Source organism: Mus musculus, chromosome 10 (assembly GCF_000001635.26).
Source record: "Mus musculus strain C57BL/6J chromosome 10, GRCm38.p6 C57BL/6J".
In the NCBI taxonomy this organism is placed as follows: domain Eukaryota; kingdom Metazoa; phylum Chordata; class Mammalia; order Rodentia; family Muridae; genus Mus; species Mus musculus.
The window spans coordinates 72719572-72739404 of NC_000076.6; positions in this window are offsets into that span (position 1 = coordinate 72719572).

The window sequence follows — 19833 nt, forward strand, 5'->3', positions numbered from 1 at the left end:
CAAATGAATCCATTGTGCTCTCCAGATTCCATTCTGCCTCTTTAACAGAATGCCCATGTCTTAGTCAGTGTTTCTGTTCCCACAGGAACATCATGACCAAGAGGCAAGTTGGGGAGGAAAGGGTTTATTCAGATTACACTTTCCACATTGTTATTCATCACCAAAGGAAGTCAGGACTGGAACTCAAGCAGGTCAGGAAGCAGGAGCTTATGCAGAGGCCATGGAGGGATGTTACTTACTGGCTTGCTCCTCCTGGCTTGTTCAGCTTGCTTTCTTATAGCACCCAAGACTACCAGTCTAGGGATGGCATCACTCACACTGGGTCCTATCGTCCTTGATCACTAATTGGGAAAACGCCTAACAGCTGGATCTCATGGAGGCATTTCCTCAAGGGAGAATACTTTCTCTGTGATAACTCCAGTTTATGCCAAGTTGACACACAAAACCAGCCAGTACAGTCAGTCCATTTCCATGGAAAACTGTCAATGATAATTAAAAGTTAAGGCATCACTTAAAGGAATATGGAAAATGTGTGTTACCCTCATATAAGATCCATCTAGGGATAATACAATTAAATGTTCCAAATTGTGTGACACAAATTTGAGGGATTTATTTTCTTAGAGTTTTGTGAGTACTTGAACTCTGAGGTCCAGATGTCAGCCTTTTCCTGGGTCACCTGAAACCCTCCTCTCCCTTTTCAGGTTGACCTCTGTTGGAAACTATGGTGGTGTGATTATGCCTCGCCTAGGGAGTAGCACTATCAGGAGGTGTGGCCTTTTTGGAGGAAGCCTGTCACTGTGGGGGTGGGCAATGAGACCCTCCTCATAAGCATGTGGGAGCCTGTCTTCTCCTAGCCGCTTTCAAATGAAGATGTAAAACTCTCAGCTCCTCCTGCACCACGTCTGCCTGGATGCTGCCATGCTCCCGCCTTGTTGTTAATGGACTGAACTTCTGAACCTGTAAGCCAGCCCCAATGAAATTTTGTCCTTTATAAGAGTTGCTGTGGTCATGGTGTATGTTCGTTATGATTCTGGTGAAGGGCGGAGAGGATGGGGACATTTTGCTGCTGCTGTGCTACTTGGGGCTATGCTGTTGTTATGTCACATGCTATACAGAGAGTTCCTAGCAGGGCTCTGGGTCTCTTGGATGAGATCTGAGTTTACAGAAATCCTGTGTAGTGAGATTTGATTTCGGTATGAGCTTCTGTGATAGCTCTGCAGTATGAAAAATAGGGCAAACTACATAGTGATAGGAAGAATGAACGGTGATTGACAGGATTCGGAGCAATGTTCCAGGTGGTGCCATTGGAAGATGTGTGTGCCTGTGTGCATGTGCACACGCATGTGCAAGAATGCTGGGGGAACTTAACAAAAAAAAAGAGTACATTATGTAGGATTTAACTTTTGTTTGAATACTGCAACTGTTATTCATGTGTTCCTTGGCAGTGATTGAAAAATATTTCCTCCATGGAGCTCTGGAATGAACTCTGGCCCATTAATAGTACTGTAGACGCCTTCAAAAAGAAAGAGAGATCATTAAACTGGTTCTCTTCATCATTCGAAGATTTGTCCTATTTACAAGGTTTTATATGTATGTATGTATGGTGTGTGTGTGTGTGTGTGTGTGTGTGTGTGTGTGTGTGTGTGTGTAATGTATAGTGTATAGTTTACTGGGAGCATATTCTGAGCTGACAACTAAAAGACAACACTGTTGATGTAATTGGATTCTATTAGCTATGAACTACACAGAATTAAAACTAATATGATTAAACAAAGCAAGAACACTATGGGTATATTTGTCTTTGGAAGTGTTTCGGTTTTAAAATAAAGTAACACATTTGAGTATAGTTGTCAACTACAAATCAAAATTAATTGCCGAATGCTTCTATAAAAATACCAAATAATATAACTAACACGCCCAAGGATTACTGTGGAAACTAACACATCTTCTTCAAGTTTATCTAGATCTGGCATTCAGCAACACAAGCTCGTTTTCTCATGCTGTGAACTTCAATACAGTCCCTGTGCTTTTTTCCTGTAAAGAGATGATTTACCCTAAATCTTTCTCCTGAAAGTCAATCTAATTGAAACATGTGTTTTACTGATTTTGAAAACTGAATCGTCATGTTGTGATGGTAGCTAGCATTTGGCTACCAGGTTGGGTTTGCGTTTGTTGCTATGATGTCATTCAAGAGATATACTGGGAAGCTCCAGTGGTTTGAAAGACAGAGGTCCCCCATAGTCTCTGGCATTTGGATGTTTGGTCTCAGGTTGCTAGCCTATTTGGGGTGGTTTTGTACTGGGCCTTGTTGGAGAAAGTGTGTCCTAGGAGATGAGCTTTGAGAGCTTAAAGAAGTGCCATTCTGAATTAACTCTCTCTACTTCCTGCTTGCAGTTTGAGATGTGAGCAATCAGCTTTCAGCTTCAGCCATGTCTTCAGCCTTCTGCCATGTTGTCACTGCCTTTATGGACTCTCCCTCCAAACCATAAGATGAAATAAACTCTTCTATAAGGTGGCTTGGCCACTGTGTTTTATCACAGCAATAGTAGCTAACAAAGAAACTCTACTTCACATGAGACAGACACCCAGAGTTGGTCTAGCACCATGGTTCTATTTGTGGCTGGAAGTTGCCCTCATCCTTTACCATCTGGTTGACTCAGATTATAGGGCTTTGTACAAACTTGAAGTTTATTCTGAGTTCCATAGTGCTACCCAAAGCTGAGTCCAGCACAAGGTAATATACACTGTTCTTGTTTCTCTACTGTTGGTCATCCTGGGAAAGGCACAGTTTGCTTCTTTACATGCTCAAATCTCTATCAGGACTTACATACTATTTGTTCTCTCTTTGAAAACTATTTATGAATTCTGTGTCTTATACCCACTTGAAGGAGAATCTGCAGTTTCTTGCCTTATATTCTATGTGTGAATAACCAGTAGCTATTCTGTGTCATTATCATTAGAAAAGTCCTTATATTGAGCCATGTTACATATGGAGCAAACACACAAGAGGAAAGATAGGATGTGCATCTAAGAGTGTTCTATGTCTGCTCATAGAAATCTCTAAGAGATCATCTTTCCTTCTCACATTATCCACTCATTGCTTCCTCCCTGCCTGCCCTGCCTCTCCCTCCCTTCCTCGCTGCACCCCCTGCCTCTTCCCTGCCTTCCTTCCTGCTTTTTCTGTGCATCAGTACCTAGTCTGTAACATAATACAAATGGATACCACAAAGCACTTTCTGAGAAGCAGAACTGCAGTGTGAACCTCACGTTTCAGAGGTCTGTAAGCTTCCATGGAGTAGGTTCGGCTCTAGGAACCATGTGTTTTCTCGGAGTCACATCAACAAGAGCTGACGACTTTATATGCATTTTATTTTCCCATGATTCTTGGAGGTTCAAAATTGAAAACTAAAGCTTCAGAAATTGTGGTTTCTTCAATACATGGATTTTACTCACCCATTACCTTATTCTTTAACTTACTTTTATTATTTTTGAGAATAATATGTATTCGATGTATTTTGCGTTTATTCACCCACATACTTCTAACTCCTTCTTCATCCATTCCTTTTCCCCATCTCCTTCAAATTTCACCTTCTTCCTCTTCCTCTTTCTCTTTTTCTTTCTCCCACTTCTCATTCTCTTCCTTTTTTTGGTAATTTACCAAGTCTAGTTTGTGCTACCCATATAATCCTGAATCTAGGCCCATTGAAATAAGTCAACCAAACTATATTTGGTGTGTTTGTAGGTGTAATTATAATTTGTCTTGATGGACTGTTCCTTTGATCAGTACAAAGCAACCCTTTCTCACCTCTTTTGATGAGATTTAATATCAAGTCTATTTTGTCAGATATTAGCATAATCATGCCTTTTTGTTTCTTAATTGCAAATGCTTGAAGTACTTTTTTCTTTCCCCTCATCTTTAGATAGTGTTTGTGGTTAATGGGGAAAGTGTGTTTCATGGAGATAGCAAAGAGAAGGATTCTGTATTCTAATCTAAGTGCTAAGCTGTATCATTTGATGAGTGAACTGCGACCATTGATATTGAGTTATTAATGAGAGGTGTGTATTTTCTCCTGACATTTTGTTGAATTTTTAATGTTTAGGACTTTCCTAGTATTTTTTATTTGATTGCTTATTGAGTGCCGTAAGATCATTTGTTTTCCTTTCTATATTCTTTTAGGTATGTTTATCTTCCTCTTTAAACTTAAGAATTCATTTCAGTATTTGTTGTAAGAAGGGCTTGGTGGTCATATATTTCTTTAGTCTGATTTTATCATGGGTACTTTTTCTTCCACCTTCAGTTAACACAGAAAGCTCTGATGAGTATAATAGATTAAGTTGGCAATAAAGCCTTATAGTGCTTGAAAGATGTCAGTCACAGCAGCAAGTCCACTCTCTGGTTACAGTGAAGCTTCCTGGGCAGAAAAGTTCAAGTCAGTTTGGGGACTGGAGAAGTTGCTGATGGAAAAGTTATAGAAGGAAATAGAAAACATTTTTTTTAACACTTTTAATTTCCTTTGTTTCCAAAACTGTAATCAGTGACTTGTTCTAACATAAAAACTTGATTTAATCACTTGTAGTATTAAAAGTTCAATACATGCACACACACACACACACACGCGGGCGTACACACATGCACATACAATCACACACACACACACACACACACACACCCGTACCTACACATAGAGTTCCTTGATCACAATCCTTCTCACTCTTCTTTCTCATCTCCATGCTTCCTCATCCACCAAATTCCTTCTTCACAAATCTCCCTCCTTCTTTCATGTCGTTTTAGTTATATAAGTATAGTATTTAGTTAGGGTTGTCTTCATGATTGAATTGCAGTTATTTGTTTACCTGGGGCATTATAGCAGTGGCCACACCACCGGTGAATGGTGTCCTTCTCCCCACTACCTTTGCCTATGGGAGAGGTTGAGCACAAGTTCATCAGAATTCCAACACATAAGTTTTAGAGATTATATTTTTGATCATAATAACAGATATTCAGAGAATTAGAGTAAATTTTAGTGTAAACAAAATGTATTGCAGTGTTATTTTAAGGTCAAAAAAAAAAGAACATGGTAGCAAGAAATATATGAGAGTTAACAAAAACTATGTTAACACAATTAACGTTAAATAAAGTTCTAACATTGTATCATATAAAGAAATAGGAAAAATACATTGATATGTCATGTAGGATTATTTCAAGTTGACATATTTATTTACATATTTTCTTATTCTTTATTGCCTTCTGTTATTATGAGCAATACTGCTTAAGGTAGGAAGTTTAAAGCTATCCCTAACTCTCATTAATTTTATATTAAATATTAATGAAAATATTTAAAAAGTTACATTCTAAAAGAAAACATTTCAAAAGCTGCATATTTCAAGAAACCACACCTATGTCAGATAATCATACATAATATTTAGATGGTCAAAACTGAGCATGTTTAATCACTATTTACAAAAAAGAAATAAACATATAGCTCAATATGAAAGAAAAATTATATCTCAGCTTAAACGCTTTAAGTAAAATTAAAATTCTCAAAACTTGAATCTGTCATTGTGGATCAACATTAGGTTGATGATCTTAGAAGAAGAATAGATAGCCATTTAAGAGTGATATTGTTCTTGATTCAGGCAGTTAGTATGAAACATCATAGTCTTGCGGGTTCATCTAGAAAGGAAGATGTTGGGACAGATGTGTGAAGGTGGGGGTGAAAGGCCACCAACCAACACTTTCTAGTTCTTGGAACCAGAGCTGTAAGAATCAGTGAATCTTTTATTATTATTATTTTTCATTAGATATTTTCTTTATTTACATTTCAAATGTTATCCCCTTTCCTGTTTTCCCCATTTGTTTACATCTCAAATGATATCCCACTTCCTGGTTACCCTTCCACAAACCTCCCTTCCCACATCTGACGTCTCCTCCTTCCACTTTGCCTCTATGAGTATGCTCCTCCACCCACCCACTCTTTCCCACCCCACCCCTCCAGCATCCCCTTACGCTGGAATATCAAACCTCCACAGGACCAAGGTGCTCCCCTGTCATTAATGTCAGACAAGGCCATCCTCTGCTACATATTTATCTGAAGCCAATCTTGATAGCCCATTCAGTTAAACATTTGCTTCCCAAGCAGACAGATATGAGTTTGATCCCAGAACCTGGTTTAAAAATCTACATAGGCATAATGGTATTCACTTAAAATCCTAGTGTCTGGAGGTAGATCTTGGGGAATGGATCCCCGAGACACCTGGACAGTCTAACCTTCTTGGTACTTACCCCAAGGTAGTGAGAGACCACTGTGATATGAACACACATCTCTACTTCCCACCCCCCTGCCCCACAGAACAGGTAGTTTCCAAAGAACCACATCTATGTGTACAGGTTGGTTTTGTGTGTCAACTTGACAGAAGCTGGAGTTATCACAGAGAAAGGAGCTTCAGGTGAGGAAATGCCTCCATGAGACCCAGCTGTAAGGCATCTTCTCAATTCGTGATCAATGGGAGGACCCATTGGGGGTGGTGCCATCCCTGGGCTGGTAGTCTTGGTTCTATAAGAGAGCAGGCTGAGCAAGCCAGGAGAAGCAAGCCAGTAAAGAACATCCCTCTGTGGCCTCTGCATCAGCTCCTGCTTTCTGACCTGCTTGAGTTCCAGTCCTGACTTCCTTTGGTGATGAACAGCAGTATGGAAGTGTAAGCTGAATAAACCCTTTCCTCCCCAACTTGCTTCTTGGTCATGATGTTTACGAAACTATGACTAAGAAAAATTGGTACCAGCAAAGTGGGATATTCTTGTAACATCCTGACCATGTTTTGGGGAGGATTATGGAAGGATTTCAGAACTTTAAGCTAGAAGAGTCATTGGGTGTTAAGAGCTCTGTGGGATGTTCTGTAGGAGCTTGGAAGATAATGTTGCGAACAGTGCAAAGGAAGGAGGCCTGGCTTGTGAAATTTCAGAGGGAAGATTAAAGACTCTTATCAGGGCTGTTGCTATTTTGATTATTTGGTTTTGGTCAGCTGTGGCTGAAGAATCAGCTGTGATTAACAAGATACCAGAACTACTAAGTCGAAACCTTTGCATTACTGGGACTATTAATGCTGGTTAGCTGGAACTAAAAGAAATTAGCTGTAATTAAGAAGAGACCAGCATCATTAAGGTGAAGTCTGGGAAGTGTTTTCTGAGAGCACGGAGGCTGTGTTCCAGAGATAGCCAAGGTTGTACCTCATGCTGAAGCTGGACTTGGTAATGTGTAAGAGTCACCCAGGTGGTACTGGTTTTGAAGGCACAAAGGATTCATGAAGAGCAGCTGAGGCTTGGCACTGTGAGAGGCCTCAGAAGGCCATTGGTGAAGGTGCAGCCTCAGTTGCAACTGATTGCCCAAGACTGAAGAGGTCATGCAAAACGTGTTGAGGCTTGGCACCATGAAGAGAGCCTATGAGAGGCTATTTGTGAAGCCTAGTTGTAGCAGAAGACAGTGTTTTGGGGATGCCAGTACCATGAAGGTTTCAGAACTATTCCCAATCATTTTGAAAACTGTAAGTTCTTACATTGCAAATTAAAAATATGATTTTTTACTTTCAGATTCAAATCATGTTGTGACTATTGGTAAAGAGGGGAAAAGCATGGGGCAGGAAACTATCTTTCCTGTGGGGCCTCCCTTCTTTTTGCTGCTATGTTGTGCTTGCGTCTGGACTGGCAGTAATGTTACAAAGTAACAATTTCCGAAGGGCTTAGAACTTTCTGAGTCACAAATATGTGGAATGGATACAACACCGATTATATTCTTTTATTTTTTTTATAGATTGAAGTCTTCCTGAGCAATAATTTCTAGGTACACCTTCTCCTGTGTTAATGGACTCATTGTTCCAGTGTTCTTATAAAAATAAACCAACCTCCTGAACAATGGGAGGGAAAAAAATCAATACATTGAAGCGTTGGGACAGGGGCTTAAAATCAAAGCCTTCCTGTTGAAAGATGTAAGATTCCATAAATGCCTTGGAACACCAGCATGCCACTGTTTAGTATTGGTATTGATTTTCTAAGAAGGAGTTTCAGAAGCTCACATTTCTGGGAGTATATTTCTCCAATTTCTGTAAGCTTATGGAAGATTCTTTGTGAGTTCTTTAAACAAAACTTAGAATTATTACTTATTGCCGCCTTATACCTCCAGATTCTGTACTTGAGGCAGGTCTCTTGTTCACTGGGCTCAACTCCTTTGTTCAAAGCAAGAAGTAGAGACACTTTAAGCAATGCTCTCCAATGTTTGCTGTGGTTTTTTGAAGAGTCCCACCAGCCAATAATTTCCACATTTATTATTCTTTTCCACATATCGACCCATCCAATAATGCAAGTCATTTAACATTGACCTGTAACTTTTGTTGCTCTGTTTGTTTATTTCACATTATCTTTGTAGAAACAACACTCTCTTGTTGTAGCCTAGGTTTCAAGAAAGAGAGCCATAACGCTTTTTTTGTCTAGAGGTGTGTTCATCCTTATAATTGCAACTCTTGTTTCACATTTCTCTAGGACTTCTGTCTAGAATTGTGAAACAAAATGAGCTTGTCCAAATGTTCTCGTGTTCCTTTCTATCAGATTCATGGTATCTAGCCTTGTGTTTAGTCCTTGATCCACTTGGAGGCGTGTTTTGAGCAGGATGATAACTATGGGTTTATTTACATTCTTCTCAAGTGTAGCCATCAAGTTACAGCCCCACTATTTGTTGCGGATGTTACTTTGGTTTTTTTTTCCAGTGAGCAGTTTTGGCCTCTTTGTAAAACAGCACATGTCTATGTGGTTGTCAAGGTAATGGTATTCCATTGGTCATTATGTCTGTTTTTATATCAGTACTATGTTGTTTTTACGTTTATAACTCTGTAATGTAACTTGAAATCTGAGGGTGATACCTGAAGCAATTCTTTTGTTATTCATGATTGTTTTAGCTATTCTCTCTCTCTCTCATTCTTTCTCTCTTTCTCTCTCTTTGTGTGTGTGGGGGTGTTCATGTGTGTTTTCATATTAAATTTAAGTTTTTTCACTTTCTGTGAAAAGTTGTGAAGGAATTTTGATGAAGATTATTTGAATCCGTAGATTGCTAATGGTAGAATGGTCATTCCCACAATATTAGCTCTACTAATCCATGAGCATGGGACATCTGTTGATCATCTGTCACATTCTTCAACTTCTTTCTTCAATTATCTCATTGTTTTTATTATAAATGGCTTTTACCTGCATGGTTAGAGCTATTTTATTTTACTTTTTGAGTCTATTCTAAAAGTTGCCCTTTCCCTAATTTCTTATGAGTATGTTTTTTTTATTTATATCTAGTAAGGGTATTGACTTTTATTTGTAATATCATATCCTGCTACTCTGCTGAAAGTGTTTATTTGCCATAAATGTTTCCTGGTAGAGCCTTAGTGTCTCTTTTATGCCTGAAGTCATCTCATTCATACAGGACTGAACTTTTACCTACTGGTCACAGTAACGGTTAGAGAGGAGTATATTTGTAGGTGATGCTAGTGTTCACCCACTTTTAGAACTGTTCCATCTCTGTAAATATGGGGGTAAAACATTTAACCCATCTTGTGAGAACAATCTTTATTAGTTAGAGGGCCCGGACAGTCAGTCTCCAAACATCAAGCTGTCCTTTCCAAGTATGTAGAGAACTGGTTCCAAATGAAAGGAAATCACTCCCCTAAGCCAGGGACATTTCAGCTCTTGTGTACCCAGAGTGTTTTTATCAAGAGAAGAAAGCATGAAATGTCAACTGATATTATTTCCCTTCATATCTGATTCATGTTGCTCTTGAGCATAACTACTAACCTTTAAGCTTCCCCACTGAGTTAAGATCCCGTAATATGTGAGTCACATAAAGCAAGCATTTATCTCCTTTTTTTCAATTTTTTATTAGATATTTTCTTCATTTATATTTCAAATGCTATCCCGAAAATCCCTTATACCCTTCCCCTCCCTGCTCCACTACTCACCCACTCCCACTTCTTGGCCCTGGTATTCCCCTGTACTGGGGCATATAAAGTTTGCAAGACCAAGGGGCCTCTCTTCTCAATGATGGCCGACTAGGCCATCTTCTGCTACATATGCAGCTAGAGACACAGGCTTTGGGGTTACTGGTTAGTTCATATTGTTATTCCACCTATAGGGTTGCAGACCCCTTCAGCTCCTTGGGTGCTTTCTCTAGCTCCTCCATTGGGGGCCCTGTGTTCCATCCTATAGATGACTGTGAGCATCCACTTCTGTATTTGCCAGGCACTGGCATAGCCTCATATGAGACAGCTATAACAGAGTCCCTTCAGCAAAATCTTGCTGGCATATGCAATAGTATCTGTGTTTGGTGGCTGATTATGGAATGGATCCCCAGGTGGTGTAGTCTCTGGATGGTCCATCCTTTTGTCTCAGGTCCAAACTTTGTCTCTGTAACTCCTTCCATGGGTATTTTGTTCCCTATTCTAAGGAAGAATGAAGTATCCACATGTTAGTATTCCTTCTTCCTGATTTTCTTGTGTTTTGCAAATTGTATCATGGTTATTCTAAGTTTCTGGGCTAATATCCACATATAAGTGAGTGCATATCAAGTGATTTCTTTTGTGATTGGGTTAACTCACTCCGGATGATATCCTCCAGATACATCCATTTGCGCAAGAATTTCATAAATTCATTGTTTTTTAATAGCTGAGTAGTACTCCATTGTGTAAATGTACCACATTTTCTGTATCCATTCCTCTGTTGAGGGACATCTGGGTTCTTTCCAGCTTCTGGCTATTATAAATAAGGATGCTATGTACATAATGGAGCATGTGTCCTTATTACCAGTTGGAACATCTTCTGGATATATGCCCAGGAGAGGTATTGCTGGGTCTTCTGGTAGTACTATGTCTAGTTTTCTGAGGAACCGCCAGACTGATTTCCAGAGTGGTTGTACAATCTTGCAATCCCACCAGCAATGGAGGAGTGTTCCTCTTTCTCCACATCCACGCCAGCATCTGCTGTCACCTGAATTTTTTATCTTAGCCATTCTGACTGGTGTGAGATGGAATCTCAGGGTTGTTTTGATTTGCATTTCCCTGATGATTAAGGATGTTGAACATTTTCAAGTGCTTCTCAGCCCTTTAGTATTCCTCAGTTAAGAATTCTTTGTTTAGCTCTGTACCCCATTTTTAGTGGGGTTATTTGATTTTCTGGGGTCCAGCTTCTTGAGCTCTTTCTATATATATTAGATATTAGTCCTCTATCTGATTTAGGATTGGTAAAAATCCTTTCCCAAGTTGTTGGTGGCCTTTTTGTCTTATTGACAGTATCTTTTGCGTTACAGAAGCTTTGCAATTATATGAGGTCCCATTTGTCAATTCTTGATCTTACAGCACAAGCCATTGCTGTTCTGTTCAGGAATTTTTCCCCTGTGCCCATATCTTCGAGGCTTTTCCCCACTTTCTCCTCTATAAATTTCAGTGTCTCTGGTTTTATGTGGAGTTCTTTGATCCACTTAGACTTGAGCTTTGCAAAAGGAGATAAAAATGGATCAATTTGCATTCTTCTACATGATAACCGCCAGTTGTGCCAGCACCATTTGTTAAAATTGCTGTCTTTTTTTCCACTGGATGGTTTTAGCTCCCTTGTCAAAGATCAAGTAACCATAGTGGTGTGGGTTCATTTGTGAATCTTCAATTCTATTCCATTGATCTACCTGTCTGTTGCTGTACCAGTACCATGAAATTTTTATCACAATTGCTCTGTAGTACAGCTTGAGGTCAGGCATGGTGTTTACACCAGAGGTTCTTTTATTGTTGAGAATAGTTTTTACTATCCTAGGTTTTTTGTTATTCCAGATGAATTTGCAAATTGTCCTTTCTAACTCAGTGAAGAATTGAGTTGGAATTTTGATGGGGATTGCATTGAATCTGTAGATTGCTTTTGGCAGGATAGCCATTTTGACTGTATTAATCCTGCCAATCCATGAGCATGGGAGATCTTTCCATCTTCTGAGATCTTCAATTTCTTTTTTTCAGAGACTTGAAGTTGTTGTTATATAGATCTTTCTTTTCCTTAGTTAGAGCCACAGCAAGGTATTTTATATTTTTTTGTGGCGATTGTGAAGAGTGTTGTATTTCTAATTTCTTTCTCAGCCTGTTTATCCTTTGTGCAGAGAAAGGCCACTGATTTGTGTGAGTTAATTTTATATCCAGCTACTGCATTGAAGCTGTTTATCAGGTTTAGGAGTTCTCTGGTGGAATTTTAAGGGTCACTTATATATACTATCATATCATCTGCAAATAGTGAATTGTTGACTTCTTCCTTTCCAATTTGTATCCCCTTGATCTTTTTTTGTTGACTTGCTCTGGCTAGGACTTCAAGTACTATATTGCATACGTGGGGAGATAGTGGGCAGCCTTTTCTAGTCCCTGATTTTAGTGGGATTGCTTCGAGTTTTTCGCCATTTAGTTTGATGTTGGATTCTGGTTTGCTGTATATTGCTTTTATTATGTTTAGGTATGGGCCTTGAATTCCTGACCTTTCCATGACTTTTATCATGAATGGGTGTTGGATTTTGTTGAATGCTTTCTCAGCATCTAATGAGATGATCATGTGATTTTTGTCTTTGAGTTTGTTTATATAGTGGATTACGTTGATGAATTTTCATATATTAAACCATCCCTGCATCCCTGGGATGAAGCCTACTTGGTCTTGATGGATCATTGTTTTGATGTATTCTTGGATTCTGTTTGCGAGGATTTTATTGAATATTTTTGCATTGATATTCATAAGGGAAATTGGTCTGAAGTTCTCTTTCTTTGTTAGATCTTTGTGTGGTTTAGGTATCAGAGTAATTGTGGCTTTATAGAATGAATTGGGTAGAGTACCTTCTGTTTCAATTTTGTGGAATAGTTTGAGGAGAGTTGGAATTAGGTCTTCCTTGAAGATCTGATAGAACTCTGCCCTAAACCCATCTGGTCCTGGGATTTTTTTGGTTGGAAGACTATTTTTTTTTCCATTTTTTATTAGGTATTTAGCTCATTTACATTTCCAATGCTATACCAAAAGTTCCCCATACCCACCCACCCCCAATCCCCTACCCACCCACTCCCCCTTTTTGGCCCTGGCGTTCCCCTGTACTGGGGCATATAAAGTTTGCGTGTCCAATGGGCCTCTCTTTCCAGTGATGGCCGACTAGGCCATCTTTTGATACATATGCAGCTAGAGACAAGAGCTCCGGGGTACTGGTTAGTTCATAATGTTGTTCCGCCTATAGGGTTGCAGATCCCTTTAGCTCCTTGGCTACTTTCTCTAGCTCCTCCATTGGGAGCCCTGTGATCCATCCATTAGCTGACTGTGAGCATCCACTTCTGTGTTTGCTAGGCCCCGGCATAGTCTCACAAGAGACCGCTACATCTGGGTCCTTTCGATAAAATCTTGCTAGTGTATGCGATGGTGTCAGCGTTTGGATGCTGATTATGGGGTGGATCCCTGGATATGGAAGTCTCTACATGGACCATCCTTTCATCTCAGCTCCAAACTTTGTCTCTGTAACTCCTTCCAAGGGTGTTTTGTTCCCACTTCTAAGGAGGGGCATAGTGTCCACACTTCAGTCTTCATTTTTCTTGATTTTCATGTGTTTAGGAAATTGTATCTTATATCTTGGGTATCCTAGGTTTTGGGCTAATATCCACTTATCAGTGAGTACATATTGTGTGAGTTCCTTTGTGAATGTGTTACCTCACTCAGGATGATGCCCTCCAGGTCCATCCATTTGCCTAGGAATTTCATAAATTCATTCTTTTTAATAGCTGAGTAATACTCCATTGTGTAGATGTACCACATTTTCTGTATCCATTCCTCTGTTGAGGGGCATCTGGGTTCTTTCCAGCTTCTGGCTATTATAAATAAGGCTGCTATGAACATAGTGGAGCATGTGTCCTTCTTACCAGTTGGGGCAACTTCTGGATATATGCCCAGGAGAGGTATTGCTGGATCCTCCGGTAGTACTATGTCCAATTTCCTGAGGAACCGCCAGACTGATTTCCAGAGTGGTTGTACAAGCCTGCAATCCCACCAACAATGGAGGAGTGTTCCTCTTTCTCCACATCCACGCCAGCATCTGCTGTCACCTGAATTTTGATCTTAGCCATTCTGACTGGTGTGAGGTGGAATCTCAGGGTTGTTTTGATTTGCATTTCCCTGATGATTAAGGATGTTGAACATTTTTTCAGGTGCTTCTCTGCCATTCGGTATTCCTCAGGTGAGAATTCTTTGTTCAGTTCTGAGCCCCATTTTTTAATGGGGTTATTTGATTTTCTGAAGTCCACCTTCTTGAGTTCTTTATATATGTTGGATATTAGTCCCCTATCTGATTTAGGATAGGTAAAGATCCTTTCCCAATCTGTTGGTGGTCTTTTTGTCTTATTGACGGTGTCTTTTGCCTTGCAGAAACTTTGGAGTTTCATTAGGTCCCATTTGTCAATTTTCAATCTTACAGCACAAGCCATTGCTGTTCTGTTCAGGAATTTTCCCCCTGTGCCCATATCTTCAAGGCTTTTCCCCACTTTCTCCTCTATAAGTTTCAGTGTCTCTGGTTTTATGTGAAGTTCCTTGATCCACTTAGATTTGACCTTAGTACAAGGAGATAAGTATGGATCGATGCGCATTCTTCTACATGATAGCAACCAGTTGTGCCAGCACCAATTGTTGAAAATGCTGTCTTTCTTCTACTGGATGGTTTTAGCTCCCTTGTCGAAGATCAAGTGACCATAGGTGTGTGGGTTCATTTCTGGGTCTTCAATTCTATTCCTTTGGTCTACTGGTCTGTCTCTATACCAGTACCATGCAGTTTTTATCACAATTGCTCTGTAGTAAAGCTTTAGGTCAGGCATGGTGATTCCACCAGAGGTTCTTTTATCCTTGAGAAGACTTTTTGCTATTCTAGGTTTTTTGTTATTCCAGATGAATTTGCAAATTGCTCCTTCTAATTCGTTGAAGAATTGAGTTCGAATTTTGATGGGGATTGCATTGAATCTGTAGATTGCTTTTGGCAAGATAGCCATTTTTACAATGTTGATCCTGCCAATCCATGAGCATGGGAGATCTTTCCATCTTCTGAGATCTTCTTTAATTTCTTTCTTCAGAGATTTGAAGTTTTTATCATATAGATCTTTCACTTCCGTAGTTAGAGTCATGCCAAGATATTTTATATTATTTGTGACTATTGAGAAGGGTGTTGTTTCCCTAATTGGTTGGAAGACTATTAATGACTGCTTCTATTTCTTTAGAGGAAATGGAACTGTTAAGATTGATAATCTGATCCTGATTTAACTTTGGTACCTGGTATCTGTCTAGGAAGTTGTCCAATTCATCCAGGTTTTCCAGTTTTGTTGAATATATTCTTTTGCTAGAATCTGATGATGGTTTGGATTTTCTCAGGTTCTGTTGTTATGTCTCCTTTTTCATTTCTGATTTTGTTAATTAGGATACTGTCCCTGGGCCCTCTAGTTAGTCTGGCTAAGGGTTTATCTATCTTGTTGATTTTCTCAAAGAACCAGCTCCTGGTTTGGTTGATTCTTTGAATAGTTCTTTTTGTTTCCACTTGGTTGATTTCTGCCCTTAGTTTGATTATTTCCTGCCGTCTACTCTTCTTGGGTGAATTTGATTCCTTTCATTCTAGAGCTTCTAGGTGTGCTGTCAGGCTGCTAGTGTATGTTCTCTCTAGTTTCTTTTTGGAGGCACTCAGGGCTATGAGTTTTCCTCTTAGGACTGCTTTCATTGTGTCCCATAAGTTTGGGTATGTTGTGGCTTCATTTTCATTAAACTTTAAAAAGTCTTTAATTTCTTTCTTTGTTTCTTCCTTGACCAAAATATCATTGAGTAGAGTGTTGTTCAGTTTCCACGTGAATGTTGGATTTCTATTATTTTTGCTGTTATTGAAAATCAGCCTTAGTCTGTGGTGATCTTATAGGATGCATGGAATATTTTCAATATTTTTGTATCTGTTGAGGCCTGTTTTGTGATCAATTATATGGTCAGTTTTGGAGAAGGTACCATGAGGTGCTTAGAAGAAGGTATATCTTTCTTTTTTTTTTTTTTTTTTAGGATAAAATGTTCTGTAGATATCTGTTAAATCTATTTGTTTCATACCTTCTGTTAGTGTCCATGTGTCTCTGTTTCGTTTCTGCTTCCAGGATCTGTCCATTGGTGAGAGTGGGGTATTGAAGTCTCCCGTTATTATTATTGGGAAGTGCAATGAGAAGTATTTATCTCTTAAGTGATTCTTTCCTTTGTAGGAAAGACAGCAAAGTCTTGTTTGGGAAAGTAATTCTGGAAGGACAAGCAGAAGCACTTCTGTTCACAGTGCCTCAGCCAGCCCATCTCTGTAGGACTAGAGACAGAGACAAGAATCTCTTGTCCACTCCTGAATGCGGCTTTCTATCCTCTAACTTTAATATTTAAGTGTAAGTCACTAAAGTGTGTCATTTTGTTTGAATCACAATCCATCAGATTCCACAAATCTTAATTGAGTGCAAAATATGCTCCGGTATAATAAAACCAGTCTTTAAGTGGGCATAAGCATTTCGGTGTAATGGGGAGACTGACAAATGCAGTGCTCTATAGACTCGGAGGTACCCCACCCAGGGACTCAATAAACATATTGATGATTGTTTAGCCAAAATGGTATCTGGAAACTTAGTAACAGTTCCTTGCAGACACTCAAATAGAAATAAATAAGTTGCTAATGTGATGCCACCTGATTGCTGGGTTCTAATCCTGCAAGGCAGCTAGGTATCCTATTCAGAATGGTTTTGAATTTTCAGTTCTGCAATCCTCATGAATTGTGTTTCAGAAAGCAACCTTTTAGACCTCACATCCTTTTAACTGAGGTGCATTTATAATCTGATATATGGCTATCTAGCAATTGTCCAGTATCTTTCTTTGTATCTTGATACTTGTGAGTGTCACAGGGTCCTTCTATTTACTTTCTGAAAAATGTCACAGGCAGGATACAAACAAAGCCATTTCTCCATAGCTGCCATTTGCAGTGACTCTTGTGTTTACACCATCTCTCCTTATATTTACCTTCATTCTCTAAAAAGAATGAGCTAATGTTACATGTTTTATTATGCTCTATTGTATACTGTTAGGTTTCAGTATGCCACAGAATATCTATTTAGCCAATAGGTAAATACTGATTCAATAATACACCAGGAGATAATGTGTGTTGACATTCTATTTGCCTTTTACTTTACTGTGCAAGTTCTCCCTGTGGGGAACGTATCTCTCATGAATTCTCACCATCACTTGCTTCTTGCCTCTAACTCTATTCCATCTTTCATTTTGTCTGAAGTACAGTAGTTTAATAAGTTAAGTAATTATTAAAGAAGCCACAGACAGGACTAACATATTGAGGTGTTGTGTTACCAGATAATAAATTGATAATTTGTAAAGCTCTTTAAAAGCAGGTGTCTAATGATGGACAGTACAGACAGGGGGAAAGATAAACATCAGAGTATGGATAACAATCCGAAAAATAGGACTCAGTTGGAAAATATTTAGTGCAAAAAACTGAAACTGATGGAGAATCAGTACCCCGGAGCTCTTAACTCTAGCTGCATATGTATCAGAGGATGGCCTGGTCGGTCATCACTGGAAAGAGAGGCCCATTGGACACGCAAACTTTATATGCCCCAGTACAGGGAAACGCCAGGGCAAAAAAGGGGGAGTGGGTGGGTAGGGGAGTGGGGGTGGGTGGGTATGGGGGACTTTTGGTATAGCATTGGAAATATAAATGATCTAAATACCTAATAAAAAATGGAAAAAAAATAAAAATGAAAGAATAAAATTTGAATCATACTAACCATGTCAGTAGCTATCTAAAACAAGACTACTGTCCTGAGATTCTCACTGTGAGGCCACAAGTAAGTAGTCTTGTTACTGTACCTAAAGCAGTGTATCTACAACAGTGAAAAACTTAAGACTCATCAAAGGGCTGGAGAGCTTGGGAAGGAAGATCTCTCTCTCCCTCTCCCTCTCCCCCTCCCTCTCTCCCTTTCTCCTTCTCTCCCTCTCTCCCTCCCTCTCCCCCTCTTCCCCTCCCTCTCCCTTCCCCCCTCTCTCTCATTCTTTCTCTTATGTGTGTGTGTTTGTTTTTGTATGTGTTAATGTGTTTATCTGTGTGGAGTCACACGTCTGTACACATTTGCATGCATGTATATTCATGTGTGAGCATGTTTTGTGTATTTGCATGTATGTATATACATGTGCATGCCTGCTTGTGTATTTGTTTGTTTGTTTGTTTGTTTCAAGACAGGGTTTCTCTGTATAGTTCCGGATGTCCTGGAGCTCACTCTGTAGAGCAGGCTGGCCTCGAACTCAGAAATCTGACTGTCTCTGCTTCTCAAGTGCTGGGATTAAAGGCATGAGACACCACTGCCTGGCTGCTTGTGTATTCTTATGTGTGTGCATTCATGAATGTGTGTGAATGCATGTGTGTGCATTCATGTGTTTGTGTGAGTTTGCATGTGAATCTATTCCTGTATGTGTGCATTTTGTATATTCATGTGTGAGTGTTTGTGCATGTGTTCCTCCATGTATATTGCATAAATATGTATGTGTATATTTAAGACTGACCATTCATTACATGGCCTACATTTTATGGCACAACTTGAAGTTGGATATATGCATGATACATGATATCTGCCCCCGAGAACACAAAAGATGTCCTTATATTTAACTTAATATTGGCTTACACCCCCCCCCACCAGCCCTTTTTGACAATTATGGATGGTGCATATCAAGTTTTAGAAGGATGTATTTTCATATTGCTAGCAATAGTTTTATAGAGAGAATGGGCACTTGTGCAATGTGTATGACAAGTTATATAGAAACCCATGCTTTGTAAGCTAATTTAAAAATAAAACACAATGTCCAGTGTTGCTTATTTGGGCCAGAGGATTTTGCAGAGGGACTTGATTGAAGGTGAAATCCCAGAACTGAGATGTCAAGGAACTTAAATGGAAATCAACCTTAATCTCTAAATTTGGATGTGTGTGCTCCAAATATCCCCTCTCCCTCTCGTACATTAGAACACAGATTTTGCATTTATTCTTGGTTGTTTAAATGTTTTTTTTTTTTTTTGCCTCAATTCATCAACAGAACATGTAGATCTGGTTTGTATAACATACTAGGGATTTACAACAGAACTTGCATGTATTTATCGCCCATGAGTATTTCATGGGATTTTTTTTTTCCTCTGTGTTTAGCTTTATTCAATAAATATGAAACCTGTGATACTCAGAACTTTCTTGGGCGCGTTGAAAGCTGGATCATACAGGACTCACACATAGCTCTCTACGCACTTCCATGGCATCTTGTACACGAGGTGCCTGTGTATATATTGTATTTTTATATAGTTTTTTCCCATTTTTTATTAGGTATTTAGCTCGTTTACATTTCCAATGCTATACCAAAAGTCCCCCATAGGATCCACCCCATAATCAGCATCCAAACGCTGACACCATTGCATACACTAGCAAGATTTTATCGAAAGGACCCAGATGTAGCTGTCTCTTGTGAGACTATGCCAGGGCCTAGCAAACACAGAAGTGGATGCTCACAGTCAGCTAATGGATGGATCACAGGGCTCCCAATGGAGAAGCTAGAGAAAGTAACCAAGAAGCTAAAGGGATCTGCAACCCTATAGGTGGAACAACATTATGAACTAACCAGTACCCCGCAGCTCTTGACTCTAGCTGCATATGTATCAAAAGATGGCCTAGTCGGCCATCAGTGGAAAGAGAGGCCCATTGGACACGCAAACCATTTCATGGGATTTT